Consider the following 15,702-nt stretch of genomic DNA (forward strand, 5'->3'; position numbering starts at 1 on the left):
CTAATAACAGCCGAAAGAATGTTCATTAAAATGTTTTTGTAATAGAAATCTGGAAGAAATCCAAATGCCCATCATGGGGGACTAGATGCATAAATTATGGTATCCCCCTACAATGGAATATCAGACAGTCAAGTAGATCCTTATGTGCGGATTCAAAAAGATGTTGAAAGGTTATAAACTGGAAAAAAGCAACATTCACAATAGCATAGATAATTTCATTTGGTAAAAGTACAACTTTTTGAAGACTTAAAGCATATATTTATTTATAAATACATGGGGATATGTTTTAGTCCAAGATAGAGTCAAGTGCTTCCCATCTGTGGTATTTCTGAAATTTGCAGATAGCACAAAGCATTATTATTATACGGTTATATAAATGTCTTTCATGTGCACAGTGACTACCACCAGTAGATGCTGAGTGTGTATGAGTGTGTTTTGGATTGCTTAACTAGTTTGCGTGAGAGATCTAAATGTAAAGAATATTTGAATTGGATTCTAGTCTTCACTGGCTATAGAGCCTTCAGCATATAATTTAACTTTTTTGGGCCTTAAATAATTCACTTCTAAAGTGAGAGGTTTGTGAAATTCTCTAATATCTCTTTTCTTTTGATGAAGTGCTAGGCTAGGCCTGAAATGTCTGGAACAGGACATGAGTTTTAAATTAAGACCACCATTTTCTCAGTAATAGAGAAGGCTCCTGGCTAAAAATCAGGATGCAATTAGCACAGCTAAAAGGGTCTACGCATATTTCAGTAGTATCCCATGTAGCACTTTATAATTATTTAATTGGGTTAGGTTGATGAAGTATATAATTACATAGTGAAGTTTAAATATTCAAAAAAATTCAGATTATTTTCATTAAGAAGCAAAGAAAATCAATATGTTATGGTAGAATTCCTTGTCTTTGAAATTTTATTATTTTTAATTGAATTTTGTTTTAATAAGGATTTTTTTGGGTTAGACTTTCATATTTACTTTGCTTATTATATTTCACATAGGATTTTTTTTGTCTTCTTTTCTCCCTCTATGCTATAGCCTTTTGTTACAATAATTCTCACTGTGCTGGGTTTTTTTTCCCTCCACTGTTAATTTAGCTCCCATTTTCTCTCCCCTGTTCTATGAAAGGTAGAGGGCAGATGAGAGGAATAAAAGGTGCCAATGAGAGCCAGTTTCATAACATGTGGACTGGGCTTGGCAGCCTAGCTATAACCTTGGACAGATGACTATTGATAAAGAATTTATTTTCTGTCACCTTTAAGGAGAGCAGAGGGTAGTACAGTCTTTCTATTGTTTTTTTCTTTTTTAAAAATGTTTTGTTTGAAGCCTTCTTCATGAAAACTTCCAGCTGTCAAATCTTGGCAAAATGTGTGTGTTTATGTATAAGATAGTTCCTAGAAGAATCAATAGCTATTTTTTTTTTTCTTGTTTCCTTTTTTCAACCAGAGAAGAAACTTTAGAAAAAAGCATTAAGGAAGTTTTCTGTGCAGTCTTTCAAACAACTTTTTGGAGAAACAAAGCAATTATACATTATTGTATCCAACTTTTTGGAGAAACAAAGCATTTATACATTATTGTATCCGTTGCCCTAATTGAATAAAGCCTTAGAACCAGTTTTAGAAAATGATTCCTTGTGCCATTGTATCGTCACTTGTCCATGCCCTGCATACTAGGTCTTCTCTTTTCACCCCAAATGCACATATCACTGTCGGTGAGTTCTTAAGCACTTAAGATTGGGACATAGGCACATGTTCTTTAAAGAATCCAACTTGTACAGAAAGGACTTTGAAAATCATTTTGATTGTGGTATTTTTTCTTATAGGATGTTTATCATTTTTAACCTTTTTATTATGGACATTTTAAAGAACATTCAAAAACGGAGAAGAGTACAGTAAACCCTATGATCCATGACACTGTTTCAGCAGTTCTTTTCCCTTCACTCTACCTGAGTGATATGGGGAAGCAGTAACATTTTTAATAGGTTGGTGAGCTTCATGGCAGGGAAGTATTCTGAAATATTTTCTGTCAGCCTTGCTTAAATAAGGACCTTGCTTCACTTAGGTTTTTTTGAAAGAAAGACTGGAACTTAACTCTTGGAAAGCAAGGAAATTTTTAGAAGCATATTAGATAGCTCAAAAGAATCAAAAGGAAGAGAAGAGAACCCCTAGGTAAGGAGGAATTGGGTACTCCAAAAATTTACACAGTGGAAAAGAAGTCATTCCCCCAAAGGAAATCAGGATGGTGTTTCTGTAATGAAGTGGAACGGATGGTGGGTGGCTGAATTTCATCGAATTGAAGATGCCATCGATTTTAAGAAGCATTGTATTTGGTCTACCACTAAGAAAGAAATTGCTGCAAATAATAACACAGTAGTTTATCTCTTAGTATTTTCTCATTGAAAGAGCTCATTAAGACTGACTTTGAATTGTTAAAAACATCACATGTTTGTTCATAAAAAGGAAAATGTAAGCAAAATAAGTAGATTAAGGAAGTGTTGTCAACTGTGGGAGATTTTGATTTCCAGGGGACATATGACAATGTCTGGAGACATTTTTGGCTGTCACAACTTGTTAGGTGTTGGCATCTAGTGGGTAGAGGCCAGGGATGCTGCTAAACATTCTGTAATGCACAAGGTAAACCTGAACCACCCCCGCCTCCAACACACAAAAAACAAAGAAGAATTATCTGTCTCAGAATGTCAATAGTGCTGATGGTGAGAAACCCAGGGTTAAGGGACTCTCAAAACCTGTTCACACCGAGTCTAATTTTTCTGGATCACGCTGTGACTCAGGGTCTTGATGTCCGTGTTTTTCCACGCAGTATCATCGTTCTGTGGCGACACAGCATTCCTTCAGTGATTGCTCTGCTGTTGTTCTTGGGATTTTTCCAGGCTGCTGACACCAGTTTTGTGAATTTTGTTGCTTGTGCGCAAGCTATGACAACTGTGAAGGACCGCTGCCTGGCAGATGACGAGTGTGAGATGCTTTTGGGCGTGTGGACATGTGGATGAACAGGGTCCTGAAAGTGTTTTCGTCAATATAGCCCATATACACTCTGGACCGTTATGGTCTCTGTTAGGTTGGAAGTGATTTCTTAAGTGTCTGCCTCATCTCCCACCTCATGCAGAAGCCGTTTTACAGCATCTCTGACTGGTAGTGCCACACACATTCACACCCCATTCAGAAATCATTTAAACTGAAGATACTTGATTAGGCCATTTACAGTTTACCTGAACTCCTTTAAGTCTCCACTTCCTTAAATCTAAGATGCAGAGGTGGCCTAATTAAAAGTTACTTTTGAGGAGAGGGTTTCTATTAGGGCACAGTGATGATGCAGCTAATTGTAAGCACTATGACTGTTGTTAGGTTCCCGTTTCTAAAAAAACATTTACACATGGAATCTCAGTTCAGCTTCTCTTAGATCTGATTCTGCTTTATGAGGATCTTGAGTGCTTTGATGTTCCCCCTTCCTCCCCCCCAAAGTCACTGACATAATATTAGTACACACACTAAAATTGTTGGGTCTAATTTGCAATCACAGTTTGGCTTATCACAACATCTAATGGATGGAATAGTTGGTGTATTGGGAGTCAGGAGCAATTAAATGCCCTGTCGGCAGTCTGTTTTTGCTGCGCTGCTGTATGGCGTGTTTTGGATTATAGCTGATCACGATGCACTGTAACTATAGCAGGTCAGTATAGCGTGGACACAGTATGCCACAGTTTGAGTATAGACTTAAAATGTGATTTACTTCTCTCCTGTGCCCTCCCTCCAAAAGTCAGTCTCTGACAGCAAGAAAAATGTGACTGTTTCTGATCTCTGATCTTTGGCATTTGAATTTCACCTCTATACCTATAAAGGCAAGTGTAAGTGTTTCAGTTTTAATAACCTTTTCCAAGAAACCAAGAAGGGGAATAGCTACTTGATGTTGTAACTAGCTGTGCTTCAACTAAGATTACTTGCTTGCTGTTTTTAGGTGCACATTAGTTGAGATGTTACCCCATTTTTAATTACTTGGAAAATTACATTAGATCTGTGAGACTCAAAATAATTAATTTGGTTTAATAAGTGGTTTAAGAAATTAGTCATAAATTTCTTCAGCTGTGTGGGTAAGTTAGAGTATAGCACAGTCCATTTATTTTTCCATTTATCACATCAAATAAGGGCTTATGTCACTAAAAAGCTACAAACTTGTTTGTGCTTTTTTATTTCTCACAGTAAATGTGACATTTATAGGAATGATACTGTTGTTTAAATCTGTTATATATAATAATTCATTTAAATTTTATTATTAGATATTATCTGCCTTTGGAGGAAAAAGCTGAAAAAGAAAGGAGGAAAAGAATCCAATAGAGAAAAACAATGTTTTGGGAGTTAGCATCACATCAAAAATATTTAATGTAAGAAATAATTTATCTAGCGTGGTGTCTTTCTAGTAAACAAATATTTGTTCAATTGAATGACTGAATGAATCATTAGGACTAGAAAATCTTGACAGTCTCCTAGGAAGGGCAGTCTGCTCCATATACATGAACATATACATTCTACATTACGTTAAAAGCAAAAATTATGCTTTTAAAAATCAGACATTAGCTGGAGACTACAGGTACTAGATACTTGTCTTACAAATCTTTGTTTTAAATTAGTGTAGTGTTTAACATTATTTTCTAGTTGTAGTCACAAATTACACAGTTGTTATGAAATTACATACCTTCAACCTATAGGTGACCTCTAGATAGATAGTGATTTAAAAAAAAAAACCTTTCAGGAAACAGGCTCTATTGATCACTAATATTTATCAATGGCTTTTATCATGAAAATGTAGTTTTTAAGTGACCTTAAAGATCAGTTGGCAGTTAATATTTTCTCATGGCACTCAGCAAAACTGTCATAGGCAATGAATCTCACTTCTAATTTACAAATATTTGCAAGGAAGGTGATTACAGAAGTTTGAGTTGTGACCCCTCGGTGGCATACACCTGATGTCCAGGTATAACCTGTACCACCCTGCTGTGATGTCAGCATACTTCCCTGAGTCTGGGTCCCATAGGCGTAGTGGGCAGTTGGTTGGCATTATTTACAAACTATTTCTTTATGTGCTGTAACATTTAAGAGATCGTTCTGTTGTGTAAATGTCCCAATATATTAGGTCAATTTTCTATTAATGTCATTGAAGCTATTTTTTTTTTCAAGTGCACATGTTGAGGGGGAAGGGGTATAGCTCAGTGGCAGAGTGCATGCCTAGCATGCATGAGATCCTGGGTTCAATCCCCAGTACCTCCATAAATAAATAAATAAACAAACAAAACAAATAAAAAAATTGTGTTTCTGTGATTTTATTCCTATACTTTTCTGTTTCATTCTGCTTAGAAGTGAAGACCTAACTCATTATGAATGTAACAGGAAGATCCCATCCTCCAGCTAGTACTTTTCCCTGGAAGATGATTGCAAGTGCTGTGTATGTACTAGGTATTGGAATCTCTTGCCATCTGCTACTTTCATCTTTTTTCCTTCAAGTGGCACTTTTCTATTTTTAATAGAGACACTGCTTTCTATCACCAATAGTTACAGAAGGTTGGATTATCCAGTTTGTGTTTTATTCACATCTCTTTACTTCTTTTTCTAAATCCAATTTTCTTTCCTATTGATGTTATGCTGTTGTAGACTCCTACCCTGAATTCTGTTTGAGAAGCTATTTTTACATGGTAGGAATATTAAACCTGGAAAGTCAGAATCAATCAAGCATGCCACAGAAATCTGTAACTTTTTTTTTATTGGTTGTAATAACAACTGTGATGTTCAGCCACTTCTTGTTCAAATGTTTCTTTTGACAGTAATTACAGTGTTTTCTCTCATGAAGCAAGTGTTTTAAGGTAATTTGTGCCCAAGTTGGTTTCTGTACTTGGAAGTTTCTAGGAATTGGTTTCTGAGTGTTCCATAGTTGTAGGAGTTCTTGTTGAAGTTTCTCCATTACCCAGAACAATCTCAGGGGGAACAGGGGTTGTAATGTACTCTATAAAACGTAGACTATTTTTAAATCTATTTTTAAACTATTAATATTTCTTGTCAGTGTTGTCACTGTTTTATAAAAACAGATGACTCAAATAGACATACGTACAGTTTTTCAGCCATCAGTAGAAGCAGGACTTGAATGCCCTGCACAGCCCTGCACTCTACTGCTGAGATGATAGAATCATTGTCTCTCATCACCCTGTAAACATTTATTCAGAGGGAACTGGACAGGGAACTCCGATACAAAGCTGATTCAAGGGCCATCTGGTTATAGTCAGGACTAGGGATTTAGAGCTCTGTCAGCCCTGCTCCACTCCTTTCCCTTCCTGGAAACCTGGGAATCATCCTTACAGGCTCTAATGCTAATTAGGGCTTAGTTTGAGAAACGTCTGGTCAGGATAACTTTCTGTCATACGGGGACGCTGTGTGTGTGAGGAATAGCCTTCTCTTCTAGATAGCATTTGTTGGATAGACACAGTTTTGTTTCCGTTTTAGAAGGTGAGTGGGCAGTGGCCTGACGTCCATTTCCTTGAGCCTGGATGTCCACATTTATGGACACTGGTTCACAAAGGCTGGGCCTTCCCCTTCCTCAGTCTGGGTCTTCTGGGAGCCACCTGCTGATCCTGCTGGTTCTGAGTGCCATGTTAGAGGGAGTGTAGCAGGATGTGAGGTTCTTCTTTGGCGGTTCACTCTGGCAACAGTGGAGAAATACACAGAGAGGGTCCTCCCTTTCCTCTCTGACCTTAACAGCTTTGTCAGTAGAGCTTCGAGCTGAAAAGGAGTGCTGGCAACATAGCTACCTTACCTAAGGAAAGCATTGCAAATAATAAGTAATAATAAATAATATATAAGTAATGAATAATAATATATATATAACAGTAATATCTTAGCATTATAGTATTTCCAAACATTGACACGTTTTCATGTTTAAGTAATATCTGCCCCCCCCCCCTTCCTGGTTGGAGAAGACTGTTAAAAAGAGAGTAGCTCGTCTTAAGTTTCTGATAATTTATTGAGAGAATCCATATTCTTTTGCATCCTGTTCTTATCCAGAGCAGCTCTTATTTGTCTTTGATGAAAACTTTCCTCACAGGTCATAGCTGACATACACATAGAACATACACACTGAGCTCATATTATGCTATGAGAGCCACTTCAGAGTACAGGACTCATATGCCCAACTGAAATGAAAAAATATAAAAAAATAGGTGTTGGATTCTTGTATTTACTGCATGTTCAGTGCCGTTCTGAGCCCTTTATGTGTTTTAACTCATTTCATCCTCACACCACCTCTGTTATCCCCACATTATAAATGAGGAAAAAGAGAGAGAAACTTGCTCAAGGTCATATCTCTGTTAAGTGGTGGGTCTGGGATTTGAACTCAGGTCTGTGAAGTTCATGCACTTCACCATCCCGCAATATTCTGTATGTATTGGGAATACTCTTTTTAAAGTTTTTCATTTCCTATGTGGGAAGGAGTAACAAGCATTTACTTGGACTTTTACCTCTAAACCATTAGTAAATAAAAGATCTCTTGGAAATGACCTCTGTTGTGTGCTACTCGTTACATTAGATCTGTGCAGCTGTCCTGGATGGTATTTTTAAAACTTCATGTATCTTAGGACCAAAATCTTTTGAGAATTTTAAAGTTAATATTCTTTGTTCACATTGGCTATAACTTACTATTAAATGCTTGTTTGTGCGCACATTTTCAGTGATGGTAGCAGTTTGAATTTCTTGTTAGCTTAAGACTGGGACATTTTTCTTAATAGCACAGCAGGGGCAGGGTGTGTGGAAGCAGATGGTGCCCTGCCTCATGGACTTTAGAGATGAGTGGCTGCTCCCCGTCAGTGAGACACATGTGTGCCCAGTATTGTTCTTTGGAGTTCAGTGGAGCAGTTGGGCCCGTCCCTTGTGCAGGAAGCAAGGAGCAATAAAGAGACACAGCATTTACTTTAATAGATGATTGTGAAGTGGAAATTATTTTGCATTTCTCCTTCTATATTCATCCTTAGCTTTTTTTTTTTTTAAGAGACTTTAACTCATTTTCTTATTTTGTATTGGTTGTCTTGCTTGATATGTTGGGTTTGGTTTGTAGTATTTGTTACTATTTATTACTACTTTTGTGTGATAAGGGTATTTTTATAAGCCATCACATTTAGTCCACAAATCCACATATTTTTAAATCAATTAAAAAAAATCTAGCTAGTGGGACAGTGTGCCTTTGAGCAGAAATACAGTATTTCTCCACTGAGTAATGTGCAGCTAGCACTGGGGCAATTTATTAGTTATATACTGTTTACAGCTACTTCCTTACACAAACACTGTGTAGCTCCTCCAGGCTGAAACCATTTTATTTGGAAAATTTTAAAGTTACTGCATTAAAATGATTTTAGTATGATTTTTGGCATGAAGTATAAAAATAGACATTAACCATGTAAAGTTTCAATCAATGATTTAGATTGAAGTTCCTTCACAACTTCTTAGAATGGATCTCTTAAATCCTTTGTGGCACCAATTTGTGGATGATGATTAGAATAAAACAAAAATTCTTTAAAAATCCATAGATTATAGTTTTGCTTTTCTGACAGGTTGATGGATTAAAACCAAATCAGAACAAAACCGAAAAAAGTTAATTGAACCCAATAATTTAATATGGGAAATGTCTGTTTATTTAAAAACTGTTACCCAGCTGTTTCTGCAATTTTTATTATTGCTACAGAATGTGGTAGGTTTGACTTAGAAAGGTCATTCCTCAGACTGATGAAAATATGTTATAAAATTTACAAAAGATATATATGTATCTATTGAAATTCAGATAATACACAAGCATAAAAAGTTAGTCATCTTTCCCCCTCCCTCCCCTCCATCATCCTTCTCTTCCCCCCACAAAGTCATTCACACATTTTACTGTAGGAGAAATGTATTCTTAACAGTGTTTTATATAGTTTTTTTTTAACAAAATGAAATTGAAGTACTAATGTTGTATAAGTTGCTTTTTTCCTCCCCCTGTGGTCCTCTTCCTATGTACTGTATATGCAGATCTTGAGTAGAGTTTAAATCTGATAATATATACCATATAGGAAAACTTTACCTTACCTAAGGAGAGTAATGCGAATAATAAGTAATAATAAATAATATATATAAATAATGAATAATAATATATATAACAATAATATATAGTAATAGCTAACAGGTTTTGAACACTTCTTTTGTCCCAAGCACTAGTCCAGGTGCTTTGCACATAATGATCCTTTAATCCTCACAGCAATCCTAAGAGGCAGGGTCTGATCTGGTACCCTCACTTCATAGATGAGGTGGCTGAAGCACAGATTCACACTGGCTTACAGTCACATATCTAGAACACAGAGGAGTTGGGACTTGAACCCAACCAGTCTGGAAACTGAAGCCACACTCATCATCAGTCTGCTAGATGGTATCTCAGAGGCTAAATTGTTTTCTGGTCCAGCAGTGATGTTACCTGTTATATGTTAGTCTGAATGCTCTATCTGAGGCTCTTTTGATGTGATTTACTGAAGATTTGTGTTTTTCAGGTTTTGTTATAGTCAATTTTGCCTTGTTTGTGGAGCTCATTAAATAAGGAATTTAGTTTTGAAAAGATTTCACATTGAAGGGACTTCTGGGGTATTTTTTTTTTAATTCACATGACTTTATTTTGAAATAAAACTGTCAAAATACTGTCAAATAGTAGGTGAAAATTAATATTTCTGTAGATTTTGCTGTAAAATGTTGGAAATAGTGTATTCCATAATGAATATACCTGTCAGTTGCACAATTAAGTTTTTATAGACTTAAAGAGAAGGAGCCGAAACTATTGTCCAAATGAGTTTCTGTAACTTAACTTGTTTATACAGTCCTAGGTAGATTTGACTTATAAAGCACTTTCCTCAAACAAGTGAAAACTTGGGTGTAAGTCTTAACAAGTTGAGAGTAACGTGTCAGAATTTTGACTATTTCTTACTCCCTCCTTCGTGCCTTTCAGTCTTTACTTTGAGAATATATTGCAAATTTATTTCTCTCACCATTTCCATCCCTACTTAGTCTAAGCAGTTGATTCTCAACCGAGGGAGATTTTCTCCTCTCCCCCTGCATCCCGCCTCCACGGGACATTTGGCCACATCGAGAGATCTTTAAGGCTGTCAGAACTTGGAGGGTGCTACTGGCATCTCGTGGGTGGAGGCCAGGGATGCTATTAAACATCCTGCAGTGCACAGGACAGCCTCCCACAACAAAGAATTGTTTGGTCCAAATGTCAGTAGTGCTGAGGTTGAGAAACCCTGTCTAAGCCATTATCATTTTTCACTTGAACTATTACAAAGTCTCCATGCAGGGAGGCAGTCCTGTCCCCCAGATCCTGCTCTCCACAAAGCAGTGTTAGTGTGCTTTTAAAAAATGCGTTTCGAATCTTGGCAGTTTCTTTGCTTAAAATCTTTTAATGGCTTTTCATTAGATTTATTGTAAAATCCAGATATTTCCCTTGATCTTCTGGTCCTCGGCTGCCCTTGATGTTTATATACTCACATCTCACGTCTTACCACCTTCCCGTGGAGTACAGCAGCTGCAGCAGCTGCCAGACTTGTTTGTGCCTATGTGTGTAGCTCTTTGCCTAGAATACTTGTATTCTATATTTTTTTAAATGAATTTCTTAAAAAAATTTTTTTTGGCAGAGGAGGCAACTAAGTTTGTTTATTTTAAATGGAGGTACTAGAGATTGAACCCAGCACCTTGCTCATGCTGAGCACGCACTCTACCACTGAGATTTGCTTTCCCCCTAATCCCATATTCCACATTTTGTGTGCCTGCCTCCCTCATACTGTTTAGGGTTCTTCTCAAATAATCCCACAGAGAGGCTTTTACTGATTGCTTTATCTAAAGGTTCTTTCCTGTCCTCTCAATCTAGCCATCCTTTCTCTGCTTCATTTCTTCATAGCACTGTATCTGTTTATTGATTGTCTCCTCTGCTGGATTATAAAGGTCTACCAAAGCCGAAACTCATTGTCTGTCATACAGTAAGTGTCAACAAGAATGCGTTAGTAAATCACAGTAAAATTTTATGGTTGTGGTAAATAGATTAAAAGAAATAGAATTTGTCCAAAAGGAAAAACAGACGGGAGCATCATCATAGGGCTGCAGCAGCTACCAGTTAATGATTGCCTACTGTTTGCCAGGTGCTGTGCTGGTAAATTTGTGTATATTGGCTCTGAACTTGCTAGGAGCCTTCTGACGAGTCCTACCTTAGCCTGCATGCTGGTCTGTAAGATGATGCACCTCAGATTTCCCTAGAATCCAAAGCAGGGTGACCTCCCCACCAAGCCAGGGAGCAAATGGATGTGGTTGGTGTCTCTGCTCACTGTGGGTTTATTCTACAGTCAGAACGCAGCTGGGTGAGGCTAAATCCCTTGCCTAAGACTGTGTTACTGACAAAAGCCAGCCTTGGAGTCAAGCCCAGTTCTCTTTCTCTCCCAGCCCAAGCCTCTTTCCCAGCATTTCTTCAAGTTTTCCTGGCTCTGATCAGCTGCAGTTCATGTCTTCCCTTCTAGTAGGCTTAGCTGGCTTCCACTTTTGATATGGGGACTGCATTTTGAACTCCAGAGGCAACAGTTTGTTTGGTGTCAAGTGACTTGGGCAAAAATACTATTTTCCATCTTGTCCTGAGACAGTTGCTTAGTCAACAGTATCTAAAAGTGAAAACGGACTTTATGAGAATATAGTGTGGGTTTTGGACTATTTTTATTAGCAACCAAAAACATACTCAAAATTTGTAACTATAAACATGTAAACTATATAAACTATATACTGTGTTGTTCATTCATATGTACAGGAGACTGACCTGTATGTGGTTTGTCTCAGTCTTTGAGCCTTGAATATTGGGACACATGTCAAGAAGCCCATGGCTCTGGCCATGTACCTCTCACTAGTTCCCATGAACCCTGTTGAGGGTGACCAGTTTTCCTTTGAACGTGTGGTGCTTTAAGTTCAAGAGGAGCCCAGAGTCACATGGATTTGCACCCATTACCTGGTGTGGTGAGAGTTTTTGGTTGAAACCTGAGGAACCATCTCTTCCCTTATTCTGCTTTCCTTGGCCGTCCTGCCTCCTAGGAGTCACTGCCTACTCAAGGTGCCAGGGGAGGCAAAAACCCGGGGTGGCTGGTGGTGGCAGATTGTTCTGAATTTCAACTTTCCGGATTATTTTGCTAGTTAATACTGTCTTGTGCGTCATGCTTTCTTGTATTTATCCTCCCACTGCCTTTAAATGCTTTTTGTGTATTTTTTGTTTTTTTTAAATTATTTTTTTTCATTTTCTAGCAGCTTGTCATAAGAAATGACACACACTCAGCAAACTCAGCCTTCAACAGCCTTTTGCAGACAAGAACAGCACATTCACCAGTCAGGGAACAAAGTGAGAGAAAAATGAGGAACAATATTAGAAAAGAACCCTTTGGGAAGCTGCACAAAAATGTTATATTAAAATCGATCCCAGGGCTTGACCTTTTGTGGTAGTGTATATTTTAAAGCCTTCTATTGATTCTCTTTTAATAACATGTTTATTCTAGTTTACTGACATAAGCCTAGGGAGAATACAAAAAGAAAAGAGCAAATTCTTTATCATGATGGTCACATGAATTTGTCTTGGGCATTTTTTATGTTTGACCAGTGTTATCTTTATGTATTTAACATATATCATTCTTTCTCAGTACAAGACTGAGAGATGTTATGAAGGTCGTAAAGTGATTTTTTAATTTACTTTTATTGAAAGTATGCCTAGCCTTGCTGTTAGATATATGTCCCCCTCCACCCTTCAAATTAGAATTTCTTGCTTTTCTGCATGTGTGTAGAAGACAGCAGAGTCTTCATTTTGATTTTTTTTTCAAATCCTGAAAACCACTGATAGTCTAAACTGCCAAGTCTGGGAACATTTGGTGATGGTTCTCTGCATAAAGACAGCCATCTTTTACTGTATAACTAGTGGCAAAATGTCAAAGAATAGGAAATCTCCATACATGACCCTTTTGGTCACTCAGTCTTGTTTCAAAGACAGAAATATTCATTGCTTTTCGTAGTGAGGGGCCATTTGTACTTTGCTTAGGAAGGCAGTCCCCTGAAGAGTGTTGTCCAGTCATCAGTTGACTGCATTGTGTGCTCATCTGCAGTTTTTGTCCATTAGGAACAAAACAGGATTAATTTTCTTCCCTCATTCAGGTGATTTTTCCCAACAAACAGATATTAAAAGGTATCCAGAACAGTAGGAAGGACCTGAAAGATACACCTGGAAAGGTTATCCTGTAAATGGCAAATTAAGTGAGATTTCTTCCTGTAGAACTTCAAGTTAATAGGCTTGGGGGAAAAATAGCATGCTTGGATCTAATTCGCAGTTTTAATATAATAGTCCTGTTGTTTATGGAACATCTGATATCACATGTTGAGAAGCCAGGCAGCAATTCCAGGAAGGCTGTAATGAATTAGAGGACATATTGAAAGGGCAAATAAATTAATCAAGAAGCTAAAAGAATCAGAAGATTGGGAGGTATGTATTGTAGCACTGTATGGAGAAAGCTCAGCAGAGATACAGCTCGGGGTCCCTAAGGAGGTCTGGAGAGTTACTAGTTTCCCCTACCTTTGAGCCTTTAAATGTTGCAGGGATCTGAGTCAGCAGCAGCCATGAAACGGCCACCTTCTCGTGTCCTCTCAGGTACGTGATAAGGGGAGTTGGTTTCTGAGCACCGACTGTGTTCCGGCCACTTCTAGAATCTGTCTCTGCTTTCTTCTCCTACCATGTCCCATAGTCGATTCTTTGTTGTGGCCTGGCCTGCTTTTCTGTTGGTCTGTCATCACCTCACCTGCAGTACCCTCCTGGTCCCTCAGAATGTCTATGGGTAAAAGCAGAAGTCACCAGGCACATGATAATAATAAGTGTTTTTTCTGTTTACACTGTATAGAAAATTAGAGAAATGCAGCTAAACAAAACACAGTGAAAATTGCCACAATCCCACTAATTCACAGAAACCATTGTAAATATTTTGGTGCACAGGCATATGTATGTAGGGGGAAATAACAGAATTGGTGTCATATTGTCCCCATTGTTTTCCTGAGCTGCTTTATTTTTGTCATTAAGCTATATCATGGGCATGTTTTGTCAATAGATAATTTCATGGCAGTTCACTTCACATTTAGGTTTCCAAATAAATGGTTCAGAAGGTTTCACTGTTATGAACACACTGCTTTGAATATCTTTGTTATTAAATTTATACATATTCAGTATTATTTCCTTAGGGTAGATTTTTACAAGTGGAATTACTAGGTCAGAGGTTATACAGAATATTATTACTGCCAAATTACCTTTAAGAAATTGTGCTAGTTAACTCATTACCAGTATGAGCCTCTGCTTTTGTCTCATTGTTGCACATTTTGGGTCTGTGGTAATAAAACCGGGGCTGTGGTGCATGGTGCCCACATGAGTATGCCTTATCATGTCTGTTTATTTGGCTAGTATTTTCATTAATTTTAGATGGCTAGTGGTTAGGGGTATGGAGCACATAGTCTTTTTGTTGGTCTTGTTGCTGAGGGAGTACCATGAGAGTTTGAGGCACCTAGTGAATGAATGAGCTTGCTAGATCATTTTGGATTACTGTTAAGTCACTGTAGTTTAAAAGACTCAATTTAAACTTTAGCTCAATTTTAATACTGTTCTCTTGTTAGCTGCCTATAGATATAAAAACCTGTCACTGAGACCTGTGTACAACTGATGTGGTACAACAGACGGATAATGGTGAGCGACAGGGTGCAGCGGGGGGACTTCAGTTGCCCTGGAGGGAACTCAGTGATATTTCTACAATTGCCCTAATAGATCTGGCCAAAATGTGATTTAGTTAACTGATCAGCACCACACATTATCTGTGAGTGTATGATTGTGTCATAAGATCAGGTGGGAACAGAAGAAATAAACCAGCTTTGAGATAGTTGTAGCTTTATAAACAATGGCCCCCACACAATATGCACTAACTTAATATTTGTTGGATGTTAAATATGACCATACTTTCATATTCTGAAGGATAACATGGTGTTTGCTTTTTGCTTGCTACAAAAAGAGAAGAGGAAAGTGGAATAAATTTGAAGACTGAAAAGAAGAATCTGTTGCAAGTGATGTGGGTGACTGAATTCTAGACTTAAAAAAAGTTACATCGCTTACGTTTTTATTTTTCATTTCTCGATTCTCTGTAGTGACCTGATTTTAAATGTATAATTAACAGTTATTGTTATATTCTAAGTGTTCATATTATTGTCCTAAAGATAAAACTAAATGTTTTTGCTGGAACCTTTCTTGACTTCACAAGATTAGTTCATCATTCAGGTTTACCCTGGGGAATGAGCCTTGAGACGTTCATGCGCTTTACTCTGACACCACGTAACACTGACCCCACAGAGTTGTATAATCTATTTTTAGCAGTAGTAAATATGATGGTTATTACCACAATTGCTTCTGCTGTAACTGTCAACGTCTTGAATAAACTTCCTCCTTACTACAGACATAACTGCGGAAGTTTAAAGCAGAATCCAAACAGACTTCCTTCATTTTTCTGTATCAGGTGATTAGATGCCATAGGTCACTGAGCCGAAATAAGTATCTGCATTTGAAACTTGTAATTGCCAAGTATTGTGCTATTTTTAAAAAGTC

At 37.5% G+C, this 15,702-nt stretch overlaps 1 protein-coding gene across 5 annotated transcripts in view; it reads left to right on the plus strand.

Moving 5' to 3' along the window:
- The window catches only part of CHCHD3 (coiled-coil-helix-coiled-coil-helix domain containing 3), a 257,560-nt gene that overhangs the window by 57,294 nt on the left and 184,564 nt on the right, over positions 1-15,702 (plus strand). The gene's annotated exons all lie outside the window — the stretch shown is intronic.

Source organism: Camelus dromedarius, chromosome 7 (assembly GCF_036321535.1).
Source record: "Camelus dromedarius isolate mCamDro1 chromosome 7, mCamDro1.pat, whole genome shotgun sequence".
Lineage (NCBI taxonomy): Eukaryota > Metazoa > Chordata > Mammalia > Artiodactyla > Camelidae > Camelus > Camelus dromedarius.